At 47.2% G+C, this 16,105-nt stretch overlaps 1 long non-coding RNA gene across 4 annotated transcripts in view; it reads right to left on the bottom strand.

Annotated features, from left to right (window-relative positions):
• Nucleotides 1-16,105, bottom strand: part of LOC134933245 (uncharacterized) — a 446,291-nt gene that overhangs the window by 214,868 nt on the left and 215,318 nt on the right. For 2 of the 4 annotated variants that reach the window (XR_010179652.1, XR_010179653.1), the window contains exon 3: nt 7,510-7,604. The exons of the other annotated variants lie outside the window; for them this stretch is intronic. This is a non-coding gene — a long non-coding RNA (uncharacterized LOC134933245). The remainder of the gene's footprint in view (nt 1-7,509; nt 7,605-16,105) is intronic. 4 annotated transcript variants of the gene reach the window in all.

The following is a 16,105-nucleotide window of genomic DNA, read 5'->3' as shown; positions in this document are numbered from 1 at the left end:
AAATAACTCCTCCCCTTTATACGGCAATACTTCCATGTGCCGTTTGGAATCTGCATCACCTGACCACTGTCGTGTCCAGAAACATCGTCTGGCAGATATGGACATCGCACTTACTCTTGATGCCAGAGTTTCGCATATATAGAAATGCATCCTTTAAATGCTCTATAGTCAATAAAATACTGTCCCTGTCAAGGGTATCAATATTTCCAGTCAGGGAATCCGACCAAGCCACCCCAGCGCTGCCCATCCAGGCTGAGGCGATCGCTGGTCGCAGTATAACACCAGTATGTGTGTATATACTTTTTAGGATATTTTCCAACCTCCTATCAGTTGGCTCCTTGAGGGCGTCCGTATCTGGAGACGGTAACGCCACTTGTTTTTATAAGCGTGTGAGCGCCTTATCCACCCTAAGGTGTGTTTCCCAACGCGCCATAACTTCTGGCGGGAAAAGGTATACCGCCAATAATTTTCTATCGGGGGAAACCCACGCATCATCACACACTTCATTTAATTTATCTGATTCAGGAAAAACCACATGTAGTTTTTTCACACTCCACATAATACCCTTTTTTGTGGTACTTGTAGTATCAGAAATATGTAACATCTCCTTCATTGCCCTTAACAAGTAACGTGTGGCCCTAAAGGAAAATACGTTTGTTTCTTCACCGTCGACACTGGAGTCAGTGTCCGTGTCTGTGTCGACCGACTGAGGTAAAAGGACGTTTTAACGCCCCTGACGGTGTTTTAGACGCCTGGACAGGTACTAATTGGTTTGCCGGCCGTCTCATGTCGTCAACCGACCTTGCAGCGTGTTGACATTATCACGTAATTCCTTAAATAAGCCATCCATTCCGGTGTCGACTCCCTAGAGAGTGACATCACCATTACCGGCAATTGCTCCGCCTCCTCACCAACATCGTCCTCCTACATGTCGACACACAAGTACCGACACACAGCACACACACAGGGAATGCTCTGATAGAGGACAGGACCCCACTAGCCCTTTGGGGAGACAGAGGGAGAGTTTGCCAGCACACACCAAAAACGCTATATTATACAGGGACAACCTTTATATAAGTGTTTTTCCCTTATAGCATTTTAATATATATATACATATCGCCAAATAAGTGCCCCCCCTCTCTGTTTTAACCCTGTTTCTGTAGTGCAGTGCAGGGGAGAGCCTGGGAGCCTTCCCACCAGCCTTTCTGTGAGGGAAAATGGCGCTGTGTGCTGAGGAGAATAGGCCCCGCCCCCTTTTCGGCGGGCTTCTTCTCCCATTTTTCTGAGACCTGGCAGGGGTTAAATACATCCATATAGCCTCCAGGGGCTATATGTGATGTATTTTTAGCCAGAATAAGGTATTATACATTGCTGCCCAGGGCGCCCCCAGCAACGCCCTGCACCCTCCGTGACCATTGGTGTGAAGTGTGTGACAACAATGGCGCACAGCTGCAGTGCTGTGCGCTACCTTCATGAAGACTGAAAAGCCTTCTGCCGCCGGTTTCTGGACCTTCAATCTTCAGCATCTGCAAGGGGGGTCGGCGGCGCGGCTCCGGGACGAACCCCAGGGTGAGACCTGTGTTCCGACTCCCTCTGGAGCTAATGGTGTCCAGTAGCCTAAGAAGCCAATCCATCCTGCACGCAGGTGAGTTGAACTTCTCTCCCCTAAGTCCCTCGATGCAGTGAGCCTGTTGCCAGCAGGACTCACTGAAAATAAGAAACCTAAAAACTTTTTCTAAGCAGCTCTTTAAGAGAGCCACCTAGATTGCACCCTGCTCGGACGGGCACAAAAACCTAACTGAGGCTTGGAGGAGGGTCATAGGGGGAGGAGCCAGTACACACCACCTGATCCTAAAGCTTTAGTTTTGTGCCCTGTCTCCTGCGGAGCCGCTAATCCCCATGGTCCTGACGGAGTCCCCAGCATCCACTTAGGACGTCAGAGAAATGTAAATAAACCAATAACAAATCCAAATAAATGGTTGTAACTCAACATAATTTATCCCTGATGCTGATGAATCATGGGGGTAATTCAGACGGCATCGCTGCGGTGGCAGCGATTACAGTCTGAATTGCTTTGTGGAGTGCGCACGCGCAACAGCACCACTGCGTGTGTGCTCCCTGGGAGCTACTCAACATCTCATGGCTGCGATCACCTCTGGCTGTCAATCAGCGGGACAGGAGGCGGCGTGCCAACAAGTTAGAACGCCGTAGGCGGGGCGCAGTCAGGAAAACGGAGGCATGTCTGGACCATTGGGGGAGGGGGGGCTGCGGCGGCTGTGTGACATCACACGCATCCGCTGCGACCCAGGATGCGGCGAGTAGCGGCCTGCCAGCGCACAGAAGCTGCGCTGGCAGGGACCTACTCGTCAGGTACAAAATCATCGCCACCGTGAAATGCTTTTGTACCTGTGCAGGGGGGCAAGGCCTGACATGCGGGGCGGACTAGCCCTGTGCTGGGCGTCCCCCCGCATGTCAGAGTAAATTATTGTAGAGGTGCTAAATTTTGCACATCTACGATCAGATCTGAATTAGGCCCCATGTACCATCAGCTGGCGAGGTCAATCATAAGATCATGGCCATCTAGAATGTTTGCAAAAATCATCCCAAGTTAACTTTTGCAACCTTGCAAATATTGTATACTTGATATGCTAATTCCAAAAATAAATACATTGTACAATAGGTAATTAGCATTTGCCCGAGGCTTCTTTTGCGTGGCTGTCCGTTATTGGTCAGCGGAACTAATTTTACAAATACAGCAATGCCACCTAATATTGTGATGTATATTTTATATTGATCCCAAAATTTCTTTGTGAACAATATTTGCAGTTTTTCCTACAGGGATTAAAACAAAAAGATGTTTTGGGCTACTAAGCAAGCCATATAAAGCTGCCCATGGGAGAAGCAGCTGGCCCTGAGATCTATGCCTGCAGCCCTGAGTGTCTCCCCCCTCTTGTTCATCGTCATAGCGAAGTAGATGCTTATAGGAAACTGCAGGTGCTTGACTTAAAATATAATAATTGTTGGGGCTAAGGGATATATGTGGTATACAGTCTCACCTGTGCCACACCCTGTTAGAATCTCTGCCTCAATTAGATTCCTCTACAGAACACTCAGTTTAACTTGGGTTCCATTGCATAACTTGGGCAGAGTCAAGTTCCGCAGAACACCAACTTTCAGTGTGCCGAGTGCCAAGCATCTGGTTTTCCTTTATGTCACATCGAAATAAAACATACCTCAGAATCTTTCTAGGTCACTAAATTATACAATAATAAAATGTGTTCCAAATTCATCCAATAGGTTTTGCTTGATGCCGAAACGAACAAACAGATGTAAATTAAAAAAATATATATTTTTCATCTCCATAGTTTTTAAACAGTCCCTAGGAGTATACAGATGTAAATTGGGCATGTTCATCAAGCACACTTGCAAAAAATTTGCTATGTACAGACACAACTCTTACATTTCTATTATTTATAAAGATGACCTCTTGAGTCAGTTATCGGAAGCCACAAATAATATAACAGTAAATGGACACCTAAATTACTATGTAAAAGAAGAGGTAGAGCTATAATACTTTGATGTTTGTGGGCACCATAACAACACTTTTTTTCCCCCCAATATATATTTTATTGAGGTCCAGAAAATATAACAATCAATACAAAAATATATGGACAACGGGTTCTAAAGCACAACCTCATTTTCACATTTTTTAGTACAAAATAGAAAAACTGTAGATGACAGTGTAATATAAGTTATAGAAAAAGCCAAATCTCAGAGCCATCTATCATCCATTTGATACGGAAATAGAAATACAAACAGTACAAAACATATAACATATCAATACGTATCCCCCGATGGGGAACGTGTAACTAGGAACAAGAGAAACAAAAAGACAAACATAAAAAGAAAAACAGTAAAACAGTATCTGCCTGGGCGAAGGGACCGCCGACCGATCCATGGAGACATCAGCAGAGCGAGAGAAGATATGTAGACAACGGAGGATCATAGAGAAGAAGTAGAGGGAAGGGATAAGAGGGGCTAAGGGAGGCAGCATTGAGAAATGTCATATTAGAGAGAAGGAAATCAGAGGAGCAAAGATTTGGAGAGGATTCTATAGTTATGGAAGAGAAATGGGAGGGCCATCAGATAAGAGTTGATGTCCGTACCACGTGGTGCTTTGAAAGCTTTGCTTAACAGCCAATTTTGTCAGGGTGGGCAATCTGTTTATAAATCGTCCCCAACATTTAAACAACGCAGGGGTTAGTAATTCTTTATTTATAGACGTTTCCAGCCAGTCCATTGTGAAGAGGAAGAGGAGTCTAGAGGTAGCCAGTGGTAGTGTGGGAGGGGTGTCGGAGATCCATTGCTGGAGGATGGCCTTCCTGCCTACCGCTGAGAGAATCACTATCAATTTTGTGTCTTGGGGGGAAAGGTAATGTTGATCTAGAATATGACCAAAGAGAGCCCAAGGGGCAGTGCATTGGAAGCGTAGATCCAACTCGGAGGCGCCATATGTCTGTAGTTCAGCCCAAAATGCTTGAATGTGAGGACAGTGCCAAAAGCAATGCATGAGATCCGCTACTGGCGCAGAGCATTTCAGGCATTTTGCAGAGTCAGATAAACCCATCAAATGACTCCTCTTCGGGGAGATATAGGCCCTATGTAATATCTTGTAGGACATTTCCTGGCATAAGCTAGCCGGGATAAGTTTAAGGGAGGCTATGAAGCTGTCCATTATGGCTGCTGGAGACATAGAAGGAATGTGAGAGGACCATGTCTGTACTTGGGGCAGATCAGCAGTGGGGATATGTTCTACTCGAATGCGGGCATATAAAGACGAGATGGAGCATGTCCCAGAGCGCAGAAGCACATCTAGACTGTTAATAAAGTCTGGTGAGCTGAGATGGGAGAGAACTGAATGTACATAGTGAGGCCTGAAAGAAGTAGAAACTATGGTTAGGGTTAATGTTATATTTGGCTAGTGCTTCAGTAAAAATGAATGTTTTTTTCCTAGAATCAAGGAAATCACCAACTCGTGTGAGGCCAGCAGTGTGCCAAGCCGTGAAAGGATATGAGGCCTGACCCTGTTGAAAGTGTGGGTTACCAAGGAGAGGAAGAAATAGGGAGTAGGTGTGCTGTAGTTTTAGAGATTTTCTGGATAATTTCCAAGCCATCACAGTGGAAGTTAGGAGTATATTGTCCAGAAAAGTAGCCAGCAAGTCAGATTTGGACGCATGTAGGACAAAGCTAAGAGACATAGGGGCGCAGAGTTGGGAATCAATCAGCGAATCGGTAAAAAACGATGTAACATTGAGCCAGTCCACTGTGATATGGAGAAGACAGGCTCTGTTGTACTGCTCTATGTCCGGCAGATTCAGCCCCCCATTCTGTACTGTCTGGGATAATTTAAAGAGGCTTATTCTGGGTCTTTTACTGGCCCAGATGAATTTAGAAATAGATGAGTTGAGGAGAGAAAGGTCATATTTAGAGAGCATGACAGGTACCATCTGAAGGACATAGAGCAATTTGGGGAAGCTAGCCATCTTCACCAGATTACAGCGACCCATAAGATTAAGGGGTAGTTTTTGCCACAGCGCCAATTCAGTTTGGATTTTAGCGAGGATGGGATGTATGTTGTCAGAGTAAAGATGAGCAGGGTCAGAAGGGAGAAGGACTCCAAGATATGTAATATGAGCGGGGGCCCACCGAAATGGAAAAGGGGTGTCCCAACCAGTAGTAATCTGGGGGAAAATAGCCAATGCCTCTGATTTATCAAAGTTAATCGAGAAACCTGCAAAGGAGGAAAAACAAGAGATAGCGTTCTGCAATGCCATGACGGATTGTCTCGGATTGGATGTGAGAAGAAGGATGTCATCTGTGAATGCCATCAATTTAACCTCTCTGTTACCGATTGTAACCCCTCGAAAAACCGGGACGTTAAGGATGTAACGTATAAAGGGCTCTAAAGCTAGATTAAATAGGAGGGGGGAAAGAGGGCAGTCCTGTCTGGTTCCTCTTTCAAGGATAAAGGGAGATGAGGAAATGTTATTGACTATCACCTGCGCAGTAGGAGTATCATACAGGCAGGCAATAAGGCCACGAAAGTTATCAGCAAATTTCTGGTGTGACAAAACTCTCGCGAGGTGAGGCCAGGCAATCTTATCGAAAGCCTTTTCCGCGTCAAGGTTTATTAAGACAATATCCATAAGATTATGAGAGCGTGAGTATGTTATGGCCGCCAAGGCGGTCCGAATGCCCTGCACCGACTGCCTGTGTCTAATGAAGAGCCGCACTGCGCAGGCGATATAATACGACAGAGACAGAGTTGTAATCTATTGGCCATCAATTTCGTTAGGATTTTAAAATCCTGATTAAGGAGGGAGATTGGCCTGTAGGAGTCGGGTAGGGAAGGGTCTTTTCCAGGTTTTGCTATTATTATGATCGTGGCCTCGTTAAATCTAATTGGGGTTTGTTTGGAGGTAAGGATGTGGTTGTAAAGAGACATGAGGGTAGGGCTAGCTCATCACGAAGCATTTTATAAAACTCTGCGCCAAAGCCATCAGGACCTGGGCTTTCGTTATTCGGCAAAGTCTTAATAATATCAGCAACTTCTTCGACTTTGATCGGACTCTCAAGTGTGTCTCTCTCCTCCTGAGTCAAAACGGGGAGAGCAGCTTCCTCTAAGAAGGAGAGGTTGGCATCCAGGTTGTCAGGGCCTTTGGCGTACAGAGACTGATAAAAGTCCCTAAATTCAGTGCAAATGATTTTGGGGTCGGTATTTAGCGTGCCCGAGCTATTGATTGCAGTTACCCATGTGCGTGCTTTAGGACCTTTAATCAGATTGGCCAGCAGTTTGCCTGATTTATTTCCCCACCTATGGAGCCTGTTATGTTGGTAATCACAAGATAATTGGGCTCGTTCTGTGAGGAATGTATCATAGACAAGTTTGGCTGAGAGATATGCTTCTTTGTGAGCGGGGGTGTCATGTTGGGTATATCTTCGATAAGCAGAGGTAAGCGTGGTACTCAAGGATTGTAATTGAGAAGAAAACTTCTTCCGTTTAGAGTGAGTGTATGACATAACATGTCCTCGGAGGACAGCCTTAGCCGCTCCCCAAAAGACCGGTGAGTTTAGACTCTGACCCTTGTTATCTAAAGTGTAATTGAGCCAGGATTGCTTCATATGAAGAAGGAAGTCAGTAGATTGGCGTAAATAGGCAGGGAAACGCCAACGTGGTGTACTGCGGGGGGACATGGCTAATTGGATGTGGAGAGATACAGGGGCATGGTCGGATATAATAATGTTGTCAATGTAGGTGTGGGTAACTTTAGGAAGGAGGTGAGCGGCAGTGAATATATAATCAATTCGAGAGTGAGAAGAGTGAGGATGGGAATAGAAAGAAAAGTCTTTCTGAGTAGGGTGGAGTATTCGCCAGGGGTCCAAGAGGTCCAACTGGGAGCAGAAAGAAGATAGAAGTTGTGTGAAAGTCGTCGTAGAGGAGGCACTTACCCTGGATCTGTCCATGGATGGGTCGATCACTAGATTAAAGTCTCCACCGACAATTAAATTTTGTCCGCCCCAGGTAAAAAGGGTCGTTAAAAGGTCTGCAAAAAAAAGAATCGGGTGAGATGTTGGGTGCGTAGAGGTTGAGAAGGGTATAAACAACATCATTAATACATATATCCAATAACAGAAATCTGCCCTCAGGGTCATGAAGCTTTCTTACAATGGAGTATTGGAGATTGGCGTGAAACAATATCGCAACCCCCCTAGACTTAGAATGGTATGGAGAGGAGATACAGTTCCCTATCCAAGGGGCTCGAAGGGTGTGTCTAGGATCGTCTAACCAGTGGGTCTCTTGGAGGAACATGATGTGAGGGGACATGCGTTTCAGATGAGTGATTACCTTCTTCCTCTTAACCGGGTGATTGAGGCCTTCTACATTCCATGAGATGATGCGGAGCAACGTAGTAGTTGTATCTCCGTCTACATGAGGGTGTGGGTGGGTGTCAGTAGACATATCAGCCCACCCCTACCAGGAAAAAGAGCAAGAACGGAATATGGAAAATACAGTAGGGTCCCACCCCGTCCCAGCGAGCGGGGAGGGATTCCCCCAATGGGGGGAAGGGGCTCCAGCCCAGGCAGGTAGACCTAACAAAACATATAAACAATAACAAAAACATCAAGAAACAACAGGAAGTGCGGACAAAAAAAATCAAGAGTGTGTGTCAATCACACTTTTTAAAGATTATGTGAGGCCCGAGTGCAGGCTCGAGCAGCAGTGAGCTACTAACAGGTATAGTCATGGAGTGATCAAGTGTCAGGTATGGCAAAATGTAGTTTGGCCTTCTCAGGATCCTCAAAGAAACGAAAACTCTGAGGCGGGCAGGGTAGAGTAATGAAAACTTGATTTTCACATCAAAGAGGTGTTTGCAGATGGGAGCATATTCCCTGCGCTTAGCGGCTACCAATGCGGAAAAGTCCTGGAAAATGAGGAGGCGCTCTCCATTGATAGAAAGGCTGGGCGGCTCTGCGGTAGTGGTCTAGAAGTCTCGCTCTGTCCGCATAGTTTAGAATTCGCATGATGACCGGGCGAGGGCACCCCGAAGAATTTTTCCTTTCGGGTCCCATTCTATGGGCTCTCTCGATGACAAGGGGAGCTCCTTTCAGATCCATAGACAGTTGTTCTGGGATGCCTGATGAGAGGAGATCCAAGAGCTCTTGGCCTTTCACCGACTCTGGGATGCCTATGATCCTCAGATTGTTACGCTAATGCGATTTTCGAGGTCATCAAGCTTCTCTGATAGGTCAGAGACCTCCAGCTGTTTGGCATGTAGGGAACGCTGTGCTTCCTCTAGGTTATCTTCCAGGGTTGATATCCTTTGTTCCGCTTCATCCAGGCGGGTAGAATGTTGACTCAGCAAAGTCGAAGAGGACTCAATGGCTTCTTTGATGCCCGCTAGCTTTTCATCTAAGAGCGGTCCTAAGACCGCTATCAGGTCTTAGTGTTTCATCTTCGGTTGTTTAATAGGCGGTCTTGATTTGCGGGATCGCTGGGATAGCGAGCGTGTGGTCGGAGTCGGATGATTCGCCACAGGGGGTGTCGTCTCGAGAGTGCAGAGTAGTGCCTGCGGACATCACAGGCAGAGGAATCAGGAACTTTTCCATGCAGGGAGATCTGAATAGAGATGAGGTAGCTAATCACAGAGAATCAAGCAGTAAAGGATGTAACGGGCCTCACATAGTGAACAGAGACTCAGTGTACTCTCATCATGGTCATGGAGCACCAGGAGGAAGGGAGGTGTGCGGTGTGAGGGCCTCGCAGCATAGGTACGGTCTAGGAGCCAGCAAAGGCAAGTGGGGAGTAGGCCCGCGAGCCCTAGGCCGCCGGCACTTTACAGGTGGCCTTGAAAGGCCGCAATCAGGGGGAGGCAGCAGTCCGTCCAGGGGGAGGTGGGGGAGAGTTCCTCACCGCACTGTGGAGTAACTGGTGCGGCTCCCGTCTCCCTTCGCCCCAGTCTCTGTGCCGTCTTTGGCAGGAACAATATTGAGATGACCGCTTGTTGCCGTGAGCTGTGGGGAAGGTGGGAGGGGGTTGGGAGTTCAGATATAATCCCCCAGGTGTGATCTCTACTTAAACAACCAGGGCCTTCCCAGGTGGGGAAAATGGAGGGGCACTGCTGGGTGGGCCGAGCAGCCCTATCCGTTTTTAGTGCGGGGCTGTTGAGAGTCCAGCCGGCCGACAGCCGAAATCAAGGGCCCTGACTCCAATCAGCCATTCTGACCAGCGGGCTATCCAGAGCAGGGGCGCTCTAGCCGGGGCGATAGCAGCTGTGGGTCTCCACTCCAGTGAGCAGTTATGGCAGGGAAGGCGATATCCGCGGCCTGAGGTGTCCCGACAGCCCGTCCCTTCATTGGTGGTGTGCAGTGGCCAGCTATCAGCAGGGTCTCCCTCGCAGCCGCAGCATCTGTCCCAGTGTAATCCGGGTATACCTTAGGCCATTGTGGGGAGAGATAGCAGGGGCGCATGCAGCGGAGGTAATCTTCTTCCAGGCCTTTAGTGCTTCACTGCGTCACGTCCTGCAGCGGCAAGGAAGAAGACGGCCGCCGGGTCTGCCGTCGCGGCAGGGAGAGGAGATATCTGCCTCCCAGTCAAAGTCACCCGTCAGCCCGAACGGCCGCTAAGCTCATGCACCCGCTCGCAGGGGACAGCCAGTCCCCCGAGCGCCGGGAGAGGTGAGCCAGGGTCGGGTGCAGTCGTCGCGGCGTGTCCGGAGGTCCGGCGGGGCTGTGTTAGAATCGAGGTCCCGGCCTGGAAACTGGAAGTTGGCCGCAATCCGCGGGAGCCTTCCAGACGCTCCCCGATTCTGCGGCCATGGGCGGGCAGTAGCAGGGTTGTTGGGAGAGTGGAAATAGCGGGGGGATGGGGCAGGAGAACGGGTCTGAGCGGGCTAGGAGGGTGAGGAGATGATGATAAAGCAGGAGCTATGCCAAGCTGCGACTACTCTCCTCCATAGTCAAGCCACGCCCCCCCATAACAACATTTTAAAGGAGCCCTGCTGAGTGCTTCAAGAAAGACACCTCTGTTTATTTTATGCCCCATAATAGTGTGCTAGTTCATTTTATGCCCCAAAGCAGTGGCCCCAGGTCACTTTATGCCATATAGTAGTGTCAGGTCACATTTTGTCAGATAGTAGTGTCCCCAGTTCACATTATGTCATGCAGTAGTGACCCAAGTGACCCCACAAACAAACAAACATACTAACTTTGCAATTACATGAATGATAGTAATCGCATCTGTGACCGGATTATATCAGATATCCTTATGCTATTATTAATTACAGGCATGCAACAGCCCATACACAGTGCAGTCAGCCCTTAACTATACCATGCTACATGCATGCATTTCCACCACTTCAGAGACTCATCTGATGCACTGCAGTCCAGTCAAGCAATCAGGAGTGGGGAACTGGATATCTCTCCCTATACATGCAGCAAAACCTTCCCGAGCAGAGAGTTCAGACACTTATTCCTCTCAGGGTACCTTCTCACACATCTCGCCCTGATTACCATCTCACTCTGACCTTAGGGGGTGAGGGCTCTGTGCAGCTCATCTTCTATTCATATACCCCAGGGGCTCTGTGCAGATCACCTTCTACTCATATGCCCCATAGGATGTGCTACGAGAGAAAGAGGTTGTAAATATAGGTATCCCTGCATGGGAGGGTGGAGCATCACAGTCTTTCCCAGTTTAGTGGGTGGCAGAGCTAGGCCCTGGGGGCGATCTAAGACCCACATCACACTATTCACCGCAGTTTTGCCACAGTATAAGATGCGACTACCAAAGTATACTCGGATGAAGCAATGATGAAACATTTTCTCCAATGGTAATGCAGAAAAACATGAAAATATCATCAAGAAAATATTTATGATTAATCTCAGACAAAAGCCTTAATTTAAGTGGATAATATGCATAGGGGACAATTTATCAAGCCTTGAAGAGGGACAAATAGCACAATAATAAAGTGCCAACCAATCAGATCCTAACTGACAAGTTTGAAAAATGACGGTTAGTAGCTGATTGGTTGGTACTTTATCAACGTGCACTTTATCACTCTCCAAGGCTTTATAAATCTGGGCATTGATATTTTATAAGCAGTTCAAAAACTAAAACTACATTTTGGTATAAGGAATTGGGCAAATTACTGACTTGGAATAAAAACTGAGAGAGGTACGAGATGCTAATTTTTTCCCAGTGCTGAAAGTAGGGTGGTACGGGCTGGTACGGAGTACCATTAAGAAATATGGTGGTGGTACGTAGTACAACCAGCCCACCGATGGGGAATCATTTAAGGGGCATTTTTTTGTGTGTGGGACATAAAAATGGTGTCAATGGCACAACTGTGTGTGGCATAATATGTAATAGGCATTACGGTGTGTGGCATAATGTGTAATGGGCATTACAGTGTGAGGCATAATGTGTAATGGGTGTTACAGTGTCTGGCATAAAGTGTAATGGGCATTACGGTGTGTGGCATTATGTGTAATAAGCATTACAGTACGTGGCATAATGTATAATAAGCATTACAGAATTTGGCATAATGTGTAAGGGGCATTACGGTGTTGGGCATAAATGTGGCCATGCCCCTATTGCCATGTAGCCACTTCCCTAGTTTTGTGTGACCACACCCCCTTATGACACGTGGCCATGTCCATTTTTACTATCAGTACCACTAAGAAAAAATGTCTATTGGCACCACTGTTTATTCCTGACAGTAAACAAACCAGCAAATTGTTCAAAACAGTGGACTCTGTTAATTTATTTGTAGCTTTACAGGAGTTATATATTGATTGACTTTCAAAATAGAAACAACCCTATTATACTGTATATCTGCTACAACTGCTTTCCCCCAGGAAATAATACACAGTTGCCAGCAAAGTAATATTTAAAGGTTTTAGTAGGCTTCAAATACAACCTTTAATTCTGCAGATGTTATAAACACTTTATTTAAATCATTTAAAAACTTTGGGGTTACAATAGCTGACGTATACTACCAAACATAACAAAGAAGGAAAAAAAAACCTGAGCCTAAAATGATATAGATAATATGAATGAAATAAATATGCCCAACTTTCAGGGTTAAAATGTCAATACTGATGTAGACTTCTGTATATTATTTTATGGTATGTATATATGGAGTATATTTTGCATAGTTAATATATTTTGAATGCGATCGCAATCTGTAAGTCCACGCACACTCTTTGCGGATGCCTGTTTGTGATTTTCTGACTTTTATGTTTGAAGATCAATACAGGCCAATGTGTCTAAAATGCAAAAAAATTTCATTTTCAGAGTTTTGGTTGCATTTCCGTATGTATTAAAGTCCGGAATGCAATACATTCTGAAGCTTAGACCCGGTGGGCAATGGCATCTTTAGATGCTTTGCCCAATAGAAGCCTAGGGACTTCTTTTCGCATTCCTTCTGAGACCGATCCAACAGGATCCCTCCCAATGTCCCCTGTGGTGCACACATCATTCTGCACATACACAGAAGGACTCCCAGGTCAATAATCAAATCTCTAGGTCAGGGCCGGTGCTAGGGTGTTCGGCGCCCTCATGCAAAATATAAATTTGCGCCCTCCCATACTTTACATGCAGGGCCGGAGAGTTACCATGGCCTCTTGGGCCCCTGAGCTGCAGGAGATCCGTGTTAGCCTATGGATGTGAACTCTCTGCCCACACACACCGTGTGCAGTGCTAGTTACGGCCCTACACACAGACAGTGCCGTAACGAGACATTTTAGCGCTGTGTGCAAGAGAGCGCATTGGCGGCCTCCCTGTGTTTAAAACCGGGGCACTGCGCGCCGCAGTTGCGTGTAAAAAATTTTAGGGGCGTGGCTTCATGGGGAAGGGGTGTGGCCACAAAATAATACCAATTCATATTACATATTATAGTAGTCTCCATTATTCAAACTACGCCGCACAGCAGCGCCACTACACCAGGTAGAGCCCCTTTTACACATTACGGCGGACAGATTTCCCTTTTTACACATTACGCAGACAGCGCCCCCCTTTTTACACATTAAGGCAGACAGCATCCCCCTTTTTACACATTACGGCAAACAGCGTCCCCTTTTTACACATTACGGCAGACAGCGTCCCCCTTTTTACACATTACGGCAGACAGCTTCCCCCTTTTTACACATTACGGCAGACAGAGCCCCCTTTTTACACATTACGGCGGACAGAGTCCCCTTCTTACACATTACGGCAGACAGCATCCCCTTTTTACACATTACGGCAGACAGCGTCCCCCTTTTTACACATTACGGCAAACCGTGTCCCCTTTTTACACATTACGGCGGACAGCGTCCCCTTCTTACACACTACGGCAGACAGCGTCCCCTTTTTACACATTACGGCAGACAGGGCCCCCCTTTTTACACATTACGGCGGACAGTGTCCCTTTTTTACACATTACGGCAGGCAGTGTCCCCTTATTACACATTACGGCAGACAGCATCCCCCTTATTACACATTATGGCAGACAGCGTCCCCTTTTTACACATTACGGCTCTGCATACAGATACACACATACATAAATACAGTATATACATAAATACAAACACACACATACATACACATACCCAGTCACACACACAACTTTCTCTCTCACTCTTTTTACATCCACTTACCACAGTTGTGCTGGCCAGATCTTCAATAGCATGATCCTGTGTAGCTCCGCCCCCTTGGTCCATGTAGCTCCGCCCCTTTTCGGACGAACTATCACTGACACTCTTCTGCCTGTCTCCAGGGCCGGCAACAGAAATCTCGGGGCCCCGTACAGTGATATCTGTGGGGCCCCATCTAATTTTATATATATATATATATATATATATATATATATATATATATATATATATATATCCACACACAGAGGCTCCAGCAGGGGCTATGCTGCAGACAAGACCAGCACTCCATTCATAGCATAAAGTTATTTAATGTCATCCAAGACACGACTAGTGCAAAGTCAGCATATGGCATATTGGAATATTCTCACAAATGACGTCCATGCTGGGGACATGTGTCCAACCCAGCTGTGGCTCCCTCAGTCTGTCTGTCCCCAATGACTACATGCTGCATTCCCAGCTCCCCTACCCTATGCCAAAGCAATATATACCCTCACCAATCCACTCTTACCCCGGGGAGAGATTCACCTGCGCTGCACTTTCCACTATCCAGACCCGCACACCACACAGCAGGTACCATGCGGCCCTCACACCCCACCAGAAGAGGCCAGCACAGGGCACAGGAATCCTGCCCAGCGGAGCTGCTGCCATGTCCCATAACTGCTTGCAACAAATAGGGACCCGGAATAGCAGGTGCCCACTTGTGCCGCATAATGACTGTGTGTAAGAGGCTCCTGTCACTCTGAGGCTCCATTGTAGAGAGCACACCCCCTTTTTCATTTTGTACTTTTGCACTGAGCCTTTAGGGAGCCCTGGCACTCTCCACATGGCCAACTGTCTCAGTCCTATACAGCGCAGACTTGCTACCCCCGCCCTCCTGTTTACTCTGAGGCTGCGCCCACACCACCTACAGCTCGCTGCCCTATTTGGACAAGATGGCTCACATCCCTGATGGTCACTAAGTGACATATCCTTGGGGCCCCTCTGACCCTTGGGGCCCGGTACAGTTGTCCCCTTTGACCCCCCCTGTCGCCGGCCCTGCCTGTCACAGGGGAGAGAGGAGAAGGCTTCATGCTGCCGGCGCTGCTGCGGCTGCCTGTCAGTGTGACAGGGCAGGCGCAGCAGCAGGGGGGACAGGACGGCGCTTCAGCTGGGATGCAGAGCAGTGAAGGCGCCTCTCCTGCCCAGCTCCTACCTGCTCTGCATCCCTTTGCTGAGCGGGTAGCGCCGGGCCTGCTCTAGGTACATACCAGCAGCAGATGTATCGCATCCACAATGCTATGCGTAGTACATCCTGCCCATAATCTGACCATAGTATAAGAGTTGTGTGGTATCACATAGTTGTGTATTTCTGGAAAAGTGCGGGACACATTTCTGGCAAAATTACGACATCTAGTATCTTCTTCCAAGAGTTTCCTCTTTCCTAGAGTTTGTAACTTGAGGAGACAAGCGAATTAACTTTAATTGGCATTTAATGTGTCCTTCCTGAGCTTACTTTAGCTTTGCTAAAGTCGTACAAAAAAACCCTCTGGGCCAGATTCAGAGATGAATGCTGCTGCGTCCGCTCTAGCACCCATTGCCAGAATCGCAGGTGCGATAATAGTTGACCTTTGCCCCTGAAGTTCAGGCAAAAATCTTACAGGTCTGGATAAGTGCTGTCACTGAACGCTGAACTGCACAGAAGGCCATGACGTCTTTCATGTAGAGTGAACGCATGCTCAGATGCATACAGTGAAAAGATCTATAACACAAACATAAACTTTTAAATATATCCCAAAAGTGCAAATAATGTTAATATTTTAAATTTTAAATTACCTAAGGGCTAATTCAGACCTGAACGCTGCTGTGCGTTTTCGCACAGCGGACAATCAGGTCAGAACTGCGCATGCACCACAGTGCGCCAGCGCATGCCAGA

This window comes from Pseudophryne corroboree, chromosome 6, assembly GCF_028390025.1.
Source record: "Pseudophryne corroboree isolate aPseCor3 chromosome 6, aPseCor3.hap2, whole genome shotgun sequence".
Lineage (NCBI taxonomy): Eukaryota > Metazoa > Chordata > Amphibia > Anura > Myobatrachidae > Pseudophryne > Pseudophryne corroboree.
This window is presented reverse-complemented; position numbering and strand designations above follow the sequence as displayed.